General features: G+C 46.4%; 1 protein-coding gene across 1 annotated transcript in view; it reads right to left on the bottom strand.

The window, feature by feature from the left end:
* gpr158a (G protein-coupled receptor 158a) overlaps positions 1 to 12,096 on the bottom strand; it is a 74,658-nt gene that overhangs the window by 16,432 nt on the left and 46,130 nt on the right. The gene's annotated exons all lie outside the window — the stretch shown is intronic.

The following is a 12,096-nucleotide window of genomic DNA, read 5'->3' on the forward strand; positions in this document are numbered from 1 at the left end:
ATTTTGGGTATACTATATTTATCCCCGAGGGGAAATTCCTCTCTGCATTTATCCCATCCTAGCTGTGTAGCTAGGAGCAGTGCGCAGCCGCCGTGCAGCACCCGGGGACCAGCTCGGTTCGTCTTGCCATGCCTCGGTCAGGGGCACAGACAGGAGTACTAACCCTAACATGCATGTCTTTTTGACCGGAGCACCAGGAGAAAACCCATGCAGACACGGGGGGGAACATGCAAAGTCCACACAGAGAATGACCTGGCATGACCCCCAAGGTTGGACAACCCCCGGGGTTCGAACCTAGGGCCTTCTTGCTGTGAAGTGACAGTGCTAATTACTGGGCCACCGTGCCACCAATTTATTTGTCTTGATAACAAAATACTCGGCAAACCTCTCTTTTGGCAAAGTACCACATGAATAAAGTTATTCTTTAATTGGCTTTAGATGAAAGAAGAAGACTCCAATAATTCAAACACACACTTCACATTTTATTAGTGGATGTTGAAGCATCGGGGGCATCATGAGAGCATCTCCAATCACAGCTCTGTGTTTAAGGCTGAAATCCTACAGAGGAACCTTGCATTCAACAAAAGTCTGCATCTCCACCTACTCCGGTTAGCCATCATATCCATCCAGGAGTTGTGTGTGCTCCCATATTCCTTGGGAGTTTAATTTGATAATGACTCAATCCAGAGCTGTAAGTCACAGGGCAGAGAGGCCATGGAGATGCACAGTGTGTGAAACCTCCTGCCCGGGGCTCAGCACAGGGAGCACAGCCTCTGTCAAAGGGAACACACTCCTAATGAGGGCAAGAGGCACACGATACATCTACTGTACCAGGCATAGCTAAAAGCTCATTTTCATCTGTGTTCCCTGGGTGGAGGCCACTAGTGATGCGCAGGTTACCGAGATAAAAGATCAGTTATAGTAAATCATAACCTTACACTCTGTACAAAAATAGCCACAATGAAACACCATGCAAAAACTAAAAACCAGACAAAAATATATAACCACAGGCAGCAATTCTGGGGTTCAAGCCAACACAGACCGTTAGAAGTTTGAAAGTTGAATTAATAGAAGTTGAATTAGGCTTCAACAGCTTAATTAAAAATATCCACCAAGTTTGCTGGTGTTTGGACAAACTGTCATTGATTTATTGCCAAATGTGCGCCAGGCCCATGCATGTGTTTGGAACTGGGGGCGCCCCCTATTGAGCGATTTCAAAATAGTTTTACACACATGGGCCAACATTGTTATGTAACATATCCTGCGAGTTTTGTAATAATTGGACAAACAATTTCTGATTTGTAGTCTTAAATTGTGTTATGCCGCACCCATTTCTTTTTGCATCTGTAGCGCCCCTAGTGGTCAATTTGAATGAAAATTTCAGGGTATGTTTCAGGTACTTGTGAGGACATATCCTGCCAAGTTTTGTGATGATTGGCAAACGGTTGTTGACTTTGGTCTATGTACTGAGCCACGCCCTTTTGAAGTTCATTGGTCAATATCTTCAAAAGTAAAGATATCAACAAGCTTTATACAACTTTTGATAAGCTTGGTCCAATAATGATCCACAGAAAATTTGGTAACAATCGGAGTACACAGGAGGAGATGTCAAAAATGTGTTTTTCTTTTTTTTCTCCCCCCCTTTTTTTTTCTCCCCAATTGTATCTGGCCAATTACCCTACTCTTCCAACCCGTCCTGGTCGCTGTTCCACCCCGTCTGCCAGCACGTGGGAGGATCACGCTTTCCCCCCCAGTTCCCACTCCCCCCCCCCCCGAACAGGCGCCCCAACCGACCAGAGGAGGCGCTAGCCCAGCGACCAGGATACATACCAACTTCCGGCTTCCCACATGCAGAGACGGCCAATTGTGTCTGCAGGACGCCCGACCAAGCCAGAGGTAACACGGGGATTCGAACCCGTGTAACCCGTGGGCAAATTCTCATGTCTCTACCATTTACCATCTCATGGGACTTTGCAAACATTTCTGAATAATAACAATAATAATAATAGGGCGGCACAGTGGCGCAGTGGTTAGCGCAGTTGCCTCACAGCAAGAAGGTCCTGGATTCGAGCCCTGGGGTGGACCAACCTCGGGGGTCGTCCCGGGTCATCCTCTGTGTGGAATTTGCATGTTCTCCCTGTGTCTGCGTGGGTTTCCTCCAGTGCTCCGGTTTCCTCCCACAGTCCAAAGACAAGTAGGTCAGGTGAATCGGCCGTATTAAATTGTCCCTAGGTGTGTGTGTGTGTGTGTGTCGGCCCTGTGTGATGGCCTGGTGGCCTGTCCAGGGTGTCTTCCCGCCTGCCACACAATGACTGCTGGGATAGGCTGCAGCATCCCCGCAACCCTGAGAGCAAGATAAGCGGTTCAGATAATGGATGGATGGATAATAATAATTATTATTATAATAATAACAATAGTAGTAGTAGTAAACCAACACAAAAACAGTAGTGTTTAAGCCCTTAGGAGTTGACAACTATTAATTGACAGCTAATAACAGCTACCCCAAAACAACCTAGAGAAAAACAATACTAAATTCCTACTAGTGAGCACACCATCAGCAATCCCAACACCATTAAAAACAGACAGTTCATCAGTACAGACACTCAGTACCAATGCCGGACACATTCAGTGTGGCTACAGACCTCAGTGTTCTTTAACCATATTTTCAAACTAACTTTCATATTCTATCATAAAAGATCATTAATGTTATTATAGCTAATTCTACTGCCACTGCTCTTGCTACTGTCACAACAACCACTCTCAGTATTTAGAACTACTACTACCACTACTACTACTACTACTGCACTTACCACTACTGGTGCTGACACTACTACTACTACTGCTGTTACCACTACTACTGCTAACACTACTACTACTGCTACTACTGCACTTACCACTACTGCTGCTAACACTACTACTACTGCTACTACTGCACTTACCACTACTGCTGCTGACACTACTACTACTGCTGTTACCACTACTGCTGCTGACACTACTACTGCTGCTGTTACCACTACTGCTGCTGACACTACTACTACTACTACTACTGCTGCTGCTGCTGTTACCACTACTGCTGCTGACACTACTACTACTACTACTGCACTTACCACTACTGCTGCTGACACTACTACTACTACTACTGCTGTTACCACTACTGCTGCTAACACTACTACTACTACTACTGCTGCTGACACTACTACTACTACTGCTGCTGCTGCTGTTACCACTACTGCTGCTGACACTACTACTACTACTACTACTACTGCTGCTGCTGTTACCACTACTGCTGCTGACACTACTACTACTACTACTACTACTGCTGCTGCTGTTACCACTACTGCTGCTGACACTACTACTACTACTACTGCACTTACCACTACTGCTGCTGACACTACTACTACTACTACTGCTGTTACCACTACTGCTGCTAACACTACTACTACTACTACTACTACTGCTGCTGACACTACTACTACTACTGCTGCTGCTGCTGTTACCACTACTGCTGCTGACACTACTACTACTACTACTACTACTACTGCTGCTGCTGTTACCACTACTGCTGCTGACACTACTACTACTACTACTGCACTTACCACTACTGCTGCTGACACTACTACTACTACTACTGCTGTTACCACTACTGCTGCTAACACTGCTACTACTGCTGTTACCACTACTGCTGCTGACACTACTACTACTACTGCTGCTGTTACCACTACTGCTGCTGACACTACTACTACTACTACTACTACTGCTGACACTACTACTACTACTGCTGCTGCTGTTACCACTACTGCTGCTGACACTACTACTACTACTACTACTGCTGCTGCTGTTACCACTACTGCTGCTGATACTACTACTACTACTACTGCACTTACCACTACTGCTGCTGACACTACTACTACTACTACTGCTGTTACCACTACTGCTGCTAACACTGCTACTACTGCACTTACCACTACTGCTGCTGACACTACTACTACTGCTGTTACCACTACTGCTGCTGTTACCACTACTGCTGCTGTTACCACTACTGCTGCTGACACTATTACTACTACTGCTGCTGTTACCACTACTGCTGCTGACACTACTACTACTACTACTACTACTGCTGCTGCTGTTACCACTACTGCTGCTGACACTACTACTACTGCACTTACCACTACTGCTGCTAACACTACTACTACTGCTACTACTGCACTTACCACTACTGCTGCTGACATTACTACTGCTGCTGTTACAACTACTGCTGCTGACACTACTACTACTACTGCTGCTGTTACCACTACTGCTGCTGACACTACTACTACTACTACTACTGCTGCTGTTACCACTACTGCTGCTGTTACCACTACTGCTGCTGTTACCACTACTGCTGCTGACACTACTACTGCTGCTGTTACCACTACTGCTGCTGACACTACTACTGCTGCTGTTACCACTACTGCTGCTGTTAACACTACTACTGCTGCTGTTACCACTACTGCTGCTGACACTACTACTGCTGCTGTTACCACTACTGCTGCTGTTACCACTACTGCTGCTACTGCTGCTGTTACCACTACTGCTGCTGTTACCACTACTGCTGCTGACACTACTACTGCTGCTGTTACCACTACTGCTGCTGACACTACTACTACTACTGCTGCTGTTACCACTACTGCTGCTGACACTACTACTACTACTGCACTTACCACTACTGCTGCTGACACTACTACTACTACTACTGCTGTTACCACTACTGCTGCTAACACTACTACTACTACTACTACTACTACTGCTGCTGTTACCACTACTGCTGCTGACACTACTACTACTGCTGCTGCTGTTACCACTACTGCTGCTAACACTACTACTACTACTACTACTACTGCTGCTGTTACCACTACTGCTGCTGACACTACTACTACTACTGCTGCTGTTACCACTACTGCTGCTGACACTACTACTACTGCTGCTGCTGTTACCACTACTGCTGCTGACACTACTACTACTGCTGCTGCTGTTACCACTACTGCTGCTGACACTACTACTACTACTGCTGCTGTTACCACTACTGCTGCTAACACTACTACTACTGCTGTTACCACTACTGCTGCTGACACTACTACTACTACTGCACTTACCACTACTGCTGCTGACACTACTACTACTACTACTACTACTACTACTGCTGCTGCTGTTACCACTACTGCTGCTGACACTACTACTACTGCTGCTGCTGTTACCACTACTGCTGCTGACACTACTACTACTACTACTGCTGTTACCACTACTGCTGCTGACACTACTACTACTACTACTACTGCTGCTGCTGTTACCACTACTGCTGCTGACACTACTACTACTACTAGCACTACTAATGATAACCATGCCAGCGTCTGTACAGCCAAATCCTATTATAACAGAGAGGATTATAAAAAAAAAAGTGTGGTTTGTACTTTAAAGCCATCGTATATGAGGAAAGCAAAGTACTTTTGTCCCCGTCAACCAATCCCTGGCATTAGTCAAGAGAAGTCCTCTCACAACACACACAACTTGCCCTTGAGACAAAGAAGGAGGGCATCCACCCATGTTCACTACTGAGACCCTGAAAAGCACTGAAACAGTGCCCGGCCAAACAGACACAACACCGAGGGTCTTCCCAAAAAACATAAACACAACCGACAGATTTGAATAAATAAATAAACAAAGAAACATCTGAGGCAACATAATTATCTGCCCGCTGCAGATGTGCAGCGATTTCCCCTGCGGGGTTGTTAATGTTAATCGGATTAGCAGAGGCATTAATACGTTCCCCCAGGCAGCGGCGAAGACGCAGGCATGCGGATATTTTTTGCTCAATAGGTTTGAGTCACTGAAGGGCCATGGAGGACCCCACGGGAGAGAGGGCGGCCCCGGATCCTCATGTGCCACGAGATGCCGGCCAGCAGAGTGGCCGCTCGCGCTCGGGTGGACTGTCCTTTGCAACTGGTTATGTGACGGAGAGCAAATCAACTGCAGTGCAGGCACGGCTGGAAGACGACTCTGGAGTTTGTGTGCATAAACACACGGATACACAAACACACGCACTTATATACACACAAACACCCAAATATACTCATGAATATAAATATATTTACAAATATATTCATGTGAATGCACAAAACAAGAAAACACACACACAAATAGGCACGCAAACCTATTCAATTGCAAGCACACATGCGCGCACACACACAAACACACACACACTTGGGCACAAAACACATAAACACATAGTTATGCACACACACGTACAGATATACGAGCTCACATACTGTACACAAGCACACACCGTGCGCCCGTGCACACACACAAACACGTGGAAAGGTGCTTTTCCCATTTTACCGCAACAAGAAAGGTTTAAAAAAGACTTCTGAAGCTTTGAATGCTCGTCTGTGCATTCTTTTTTTGTCTTTCTTTTTTCTCTCCCCCCCCCCCCCCATAAAACACGTTGGGGAGAGGCAGAGGAGCTGATGAAGACGTAGTGAGCCGGGCAGGCGCTGAGCAGCATGCTGACGCACGTGAGGGTCCATGGGGACGGAGCAGGACTCGGGGAAGATGAGTAAAAACGCGCCGGGGGAAAACACAGATCACGACACCCTTTTAGATAAACTAAAAAACAGCAGCTGGATCACCGTCACATGCCCATTTTTTAAGGCGGCCGTTGTTGTTGTTGTTGTTTGTGATGACAGAGACGGAGAGCGGCTCTGGCAGCGCTCCTGCTGGAGGGCATGACTCAGAGTGCTGCAGGGGGGAGTCTGCGTGAATTTTTGAACCCATGCGCCGGTGTTATGCCCTTCTCAGTGACGACTGATCAAGTTGCTGGCGTTGTTTTCATTGTCACTCGGCCAAGAGTCTACAGGAAGATTTATGAGCTTCAATTTCTGTTTCCAAAGAAGGGAAAAACCCCCTAGGTTGGATAACTAACTGTAACACAAGATCTAGAGTGGATCCCCTCTGGACTCTCAACTATCCAGCCAGCAGCTAACTAAGTAGCGAGGGAAGTAAGACAGTAGCCACAGAATCGGCAGTTCAAATCCCGGTACTGACTGGGTAACGTTGGCTTGATCTGGACTGACAACCACAGGGTTGCTGGTATCAGGGTCTCAGATGTATGGCCATTACGCCCTTGGGCAAGGCACTTCATGTCATCTGTCCCAGGTAGCACTGCTCTGGGGCTAACTCAGGGCAACATACTGTGAGCAGCAAAAACATACTTTTTCGGGGGGGGGATTTTTTTTTTCTCCCCTTTTCTCCCCAATTGTATCCAGCCAATTGCCCCACTCTTCCAAGTCGTCCCGGTCGCTGCTCCACCCCCTCTACCGATCCAGGGAGAGCTGCACACTACCACATGCCTCCACTGATAGATGTGGAGTCGCCAGCTGCTTTTCACCTGACGGTGAGGAGTTTCGCCAGGAGCACGTAGCGCGTGGGAGGATCACGCTGCCCCCCCCCCCCCGAATAGGCACCCCAACTGACCAGAGGAGGTGCTGGTGCAGCGACCAGGACACATACCCACATCCGACTTCCCACCCACTGACACGGCCAATTGTGTCTGTAGGAATGCCCAACCAGGGATTCGAACCGGCGATCCCCGTGTTGGTAGGCAACAGAATAGACCGCCACGCTACCCGGAAGCCCAAAAGCACACATTTTTGCTGAAACAAATAGTTTAAGAAAATAGACTTCAACTCTCATCAGGTCCATCTACCATAATAAGATAACCCCTGCTGTCCTCATTTACACACACAACCATGCACGAAACCACACACACATGTACACCATGTTCTGTCCCATAATCCACCATTCTCCCCACATCGTGTCTGGGTACTTGCTCTGTGTTATATTGGACAGATATCCATGACACTAGCCAACATGTCCAGAAGTTGCACTGTCCTCCCGCGTGGTTTCAGGGAAGGGAAGGGCCCTGAGCCTCTGACAAGTTCACTTTAATGCCAGCGTGTGTAAAGAGTTAGACCAGCCCCTCGCTCCCTCTCTTTTGACATCTTCCATTGATAATCAATGCTAAGTGCTGGGAACTCTGGACTCTGCCCTGTGGGAGACGAAGGGGATCGGATGTTTTTCGTGCATGCACGTCTGTGTGTGTGTGTGTGTGTGTGTGTAGGTGGGGAAATTGTGAACGGCAGCGCACAGATACCTTTCTAATGGATGTCAATATCGAGGAGACCATTATCAACACACATACCACTTTTCAGCCTGGCCCCCTGTTTTCTCCTCTCAGTTACAGCATGAGTCAAGTGTTTGGGAAATGTTGAGTGAGCCTTGCCAAGGTCTCACTTGTCACTCCCATGCACAAGAAAAAAAAAAAACCCACACATCTCAGTGTTAATAAAGGATAAAACACAACATAAAATAAGTCATTTCTCACTCAACACTATATTTGCTATAATCAATTCAGAAATCGAAAAAGAAATATTAATAGATTAAATTGAGATGAGCCAACATGATGCTCTTGATTAGAAAGACAGACAAGATAGATAGATTGATAGATGGATTAGATAGATAGAAGCGCGACATAAAACGTTTTTGTTGACTGACCTATCACGGGGAAGAAGAGGCGGTCTACCTGTCGGCTGGATATGCTGACAATACGCTCCTCTTTCTCCTCAGTCTTTTCCAAAAGAAAGTGGTTTTACGCTTGTAGATATGGGAAACGATGAAATACAATATTAATGTGATGAAATACTAACTGAATCCAAGCGAGAAAGGACTTGGTGAATTTGCGTTCAACAAAATTGGGTTGCGCGTCCATCAAGCGTTCCTTGTATCTTCATATTATCATCTATAGAAGTGTTGCACTTAAAGCCACTGGAGGAACCTTCATGACCTCTTCTTAGAGCCCAGCATCGGGCGTGCCCCAGCCCTGTCCAAAGAGCACAATTCATTTCAACTTCTGCTTAATGCACAACGTCATTTCTCGTTCCACCAGCTAATAAGGGTGGAGGACCAGAGAGGAAACACAAGCTACATCTATTTTGGAGGAGCATGGAGAAGAATTGGGAAAATAAAAATGAATGGATAAATAGTGCTGATAACAGAAAATCCCTGTTTATTTCACAATTTATACTGTATGAACAGTATCACAAAAACAATAACGAAGGCAGGAGGAATTATTATTTTGTGATTAAGCCACTCTCTGCATTGTAAAAACTACCGAGCATCAACTCACAGAACTCTGCACCCATTTTTTGGCTTTTTTTGGGGGGGGGGATACAGCACTTTCACACTTGAAATTTTGAAACATTTTTTGGCTATTTTTCTTTCATTTTTAAGCCTCTAAGGCCTTGTTGAGGACTTTTTAACTTTGGAGCCCTGCTATCATTTTTTCGGCTTTTTTGACCTCTCCTCCCACTCCCCCGTACAGATGGAGCGGCTAATCGAAAGCATGTGAATGAGGGGGTGAATGAGTGAGTTCCTCCCACGAGATGCCTCCCATCTAAAAAGGCATAACCTGCCGAGTCGGCATCATGTCTTATCAAAAAGGCCAAAACCTAAAATCATGGATGAGAAATCCTTGCTCCTCTCTTATTCCCACCCTCCTCACTCATGGAGACAAACACCTAGTAGCAGTCGCTTGCTCGCCGACTCACTTGGTTGCTCGTTCACTCAACCACTCACTAAGTCATTCATTTGCTCGCTCGACCACTCTCACTCACTCACTGATTCACTGAGTGGCTCACCGACTCATTCACTTATTCATAGAATTCATTGGCCTTTCTTGGCAGGATTTTGAACATAGGTCACCGAAGCATTTTTCAAAATTACAATATTGACTGAGGAATGTGCAGGGGGGTGACAGCAAACCGGACATTAATCACGTCTGAGTAGATTAAATTATAAACACACAACACCCGGGCATCGGTACCATTTCACGGAAGCATCGACAGATCAGAAACAATGTTAAATGTACAGACAGGATGAGGAAAGAGATGGGGTTGATGGGAAAACATGACAACTCAAATGCTCACTCATGCACTCAGTCAACACTGGAGTCACTTAATTTGCAATTATCTTTTTTCGTAATCATCTCTCACTTCAGCACCCAGCAGCTGGCTCCGTGTAGGGATTCAGCAGGGTAGTTGCCCTCAAGAGAGTGTCCCTGTTGACACATCTGTGATGCAAGTTAACCAGCTGGGGTGCGAGAAGATTTCCAGGGAGCCGTTCCGATGCGGTTTAGCTCGGAGTCCACTCGTTACGGTTCAGCGCTGTAGGTAAACCTATCCAAAAAGGACTCTGGTCTCTCTGTCCACTCTTCCTTTGTTATTTTATCTCTTATGGATGGCAGCAAAGCTTGATCAGGGCACAGAGCCGAGAGGACTCAGGAGGGAAGGCTCCACGGGGGGATTCCAGCCCAGACTTGCAGTGGTACATGTTATTCCCAAAATAAAGACTCCTATAACCTCAACAAGATCAGGATGAAGTTATTATTTTGCACATTGTCGAGAGCCCTATATTGGCAACAGAGTTTGATGTGGCCATGTTAGCTGTGGCAACTTAAAGGATAATTCCGTTTTTAAAATCTGGGTCTTATTTTCGTAGATTTTGCTATTGTGCATATTGCTTATGATATTGTACTCACTGGCTTCATTTCAGAGGTTTTGGACAGTAAAATTATACCTTAACTGATATCCACAATGGCAAAACTATGAAAATAAGACCCAGATTGTAAAAAAAAAAAAAAGCTGAATTATCCTTTAACGCAAAATTCTGTTCTTTGCAGATGTGAGGACACTCGGCATGTGTCAAAGCCAGGTAACCCATCCACGATCAAAACGTGACATCCCATTTTGATGCTATACAGTACAGAGCACACTGGAGACATTTTGTGCTATGTAGACCACTCTTATTGCTGTGTGGCAGTGGTGAACCGAGACTCTTAAACCGTGGCCCTCTGACCGTCACCAGGAGAGAGAACAAGTGAACTACCAGCCTAGCTTACTGGGTCCTCTCCTATAGTACTGCAAAAGGTACCTGTGACAATTTCAGCTGGGAAACAAAAATGAAGACGCTAGTTCAGCCTAGGCAATGCAGCGAGCAGACAGCACGGAGAGAGTGAGAGTTATCACCAAAGCAACAACAACAAAAAAAAAAACCCAGCTAATTTCTAAAGCAAAATTGCAAATCCTCCTTAACAATAATCGCCTCTTCCCACAAGCTGTGTGTGCATCTCAGCGGGCCGGGGTGCAAAACCCATGGCAGCCACCCCCTCCTACCGCACAGAGCCAACAACATGTCACGTAAGCCTACACAGACGTCAGGACCGCGCGCGCAGCACCGTTAGCGACAGACGCTTCAGGACCATGGACAGTGAACAGCGCTCGTGGTATTTTGGGAACCCACCAGCACAAACAAGCAATATTTTTAATAAATAATATTATTAGACTGGCACAGCGGCCTACTAAATATATATATATATATATGTTACGGTGAGTGTGCATAGTGACCGCCAAGTTGGTAGATTTAAAGACTGACCGGTAAATCTGTATAATGACCGTAGGCCAGGTGAGTCGGCCGTACCAAAAGTGTCCTCTAGGCGTGTGTGTGTGTGCGTGTGCGCGTGTGATGGCCCGGCGGCCTGTCCAGGGTGTCTCCCCGCCTGCCGCCCAGTGCCTGCTGGGATAGGCTCCGGCGTCCCCGCGACCCCGAGAGCAGGATAAGCGGTTTGGATAATGGATGGATGGACGGACAAAACAGTGGCAGCGGCGGCCAGAATAAAATCAGTTGGCACGGCATTGGATCTTAAATAACTTACCAGATTAAGCTCTGCCGTAGGTCTTCCTTTGCCGATTAACTCTAGCTTTTCATTAAAAGTTCATCTTGTAAACGGCGCGGATGATAAATTCGTAACGATGGACTCCTCACGAGCGACAACGTTGCTGGTGACTTCCATCGTGAACCAACAGGCTAACTAGCTAGCTAGTTCGCTAGCTTGTGATTCTTGTTCCCCCTGCAGCGGAACTCGTCTTAAAGTTAGCGATAACAATGCCCACCCATTTAGAGGGGAGACATGATTGGTCAATTTTACTGTCATTTGAAATGACTCTCGTT

The sequence above is a fragment of the Lampris incognitus genome, chromosome 19, assembly GCF_029633865.1.
Source record: "Lampris incognitus isolate fLamInc1 chromosome 19, fLamInc1.hap2, whole genome shotgun sequence".
NCBI lineage: Eukaryota > Metazoa > Chordata > Actinopteri > Lampriformes > Lampridae > Lampris > Lampris incognitus.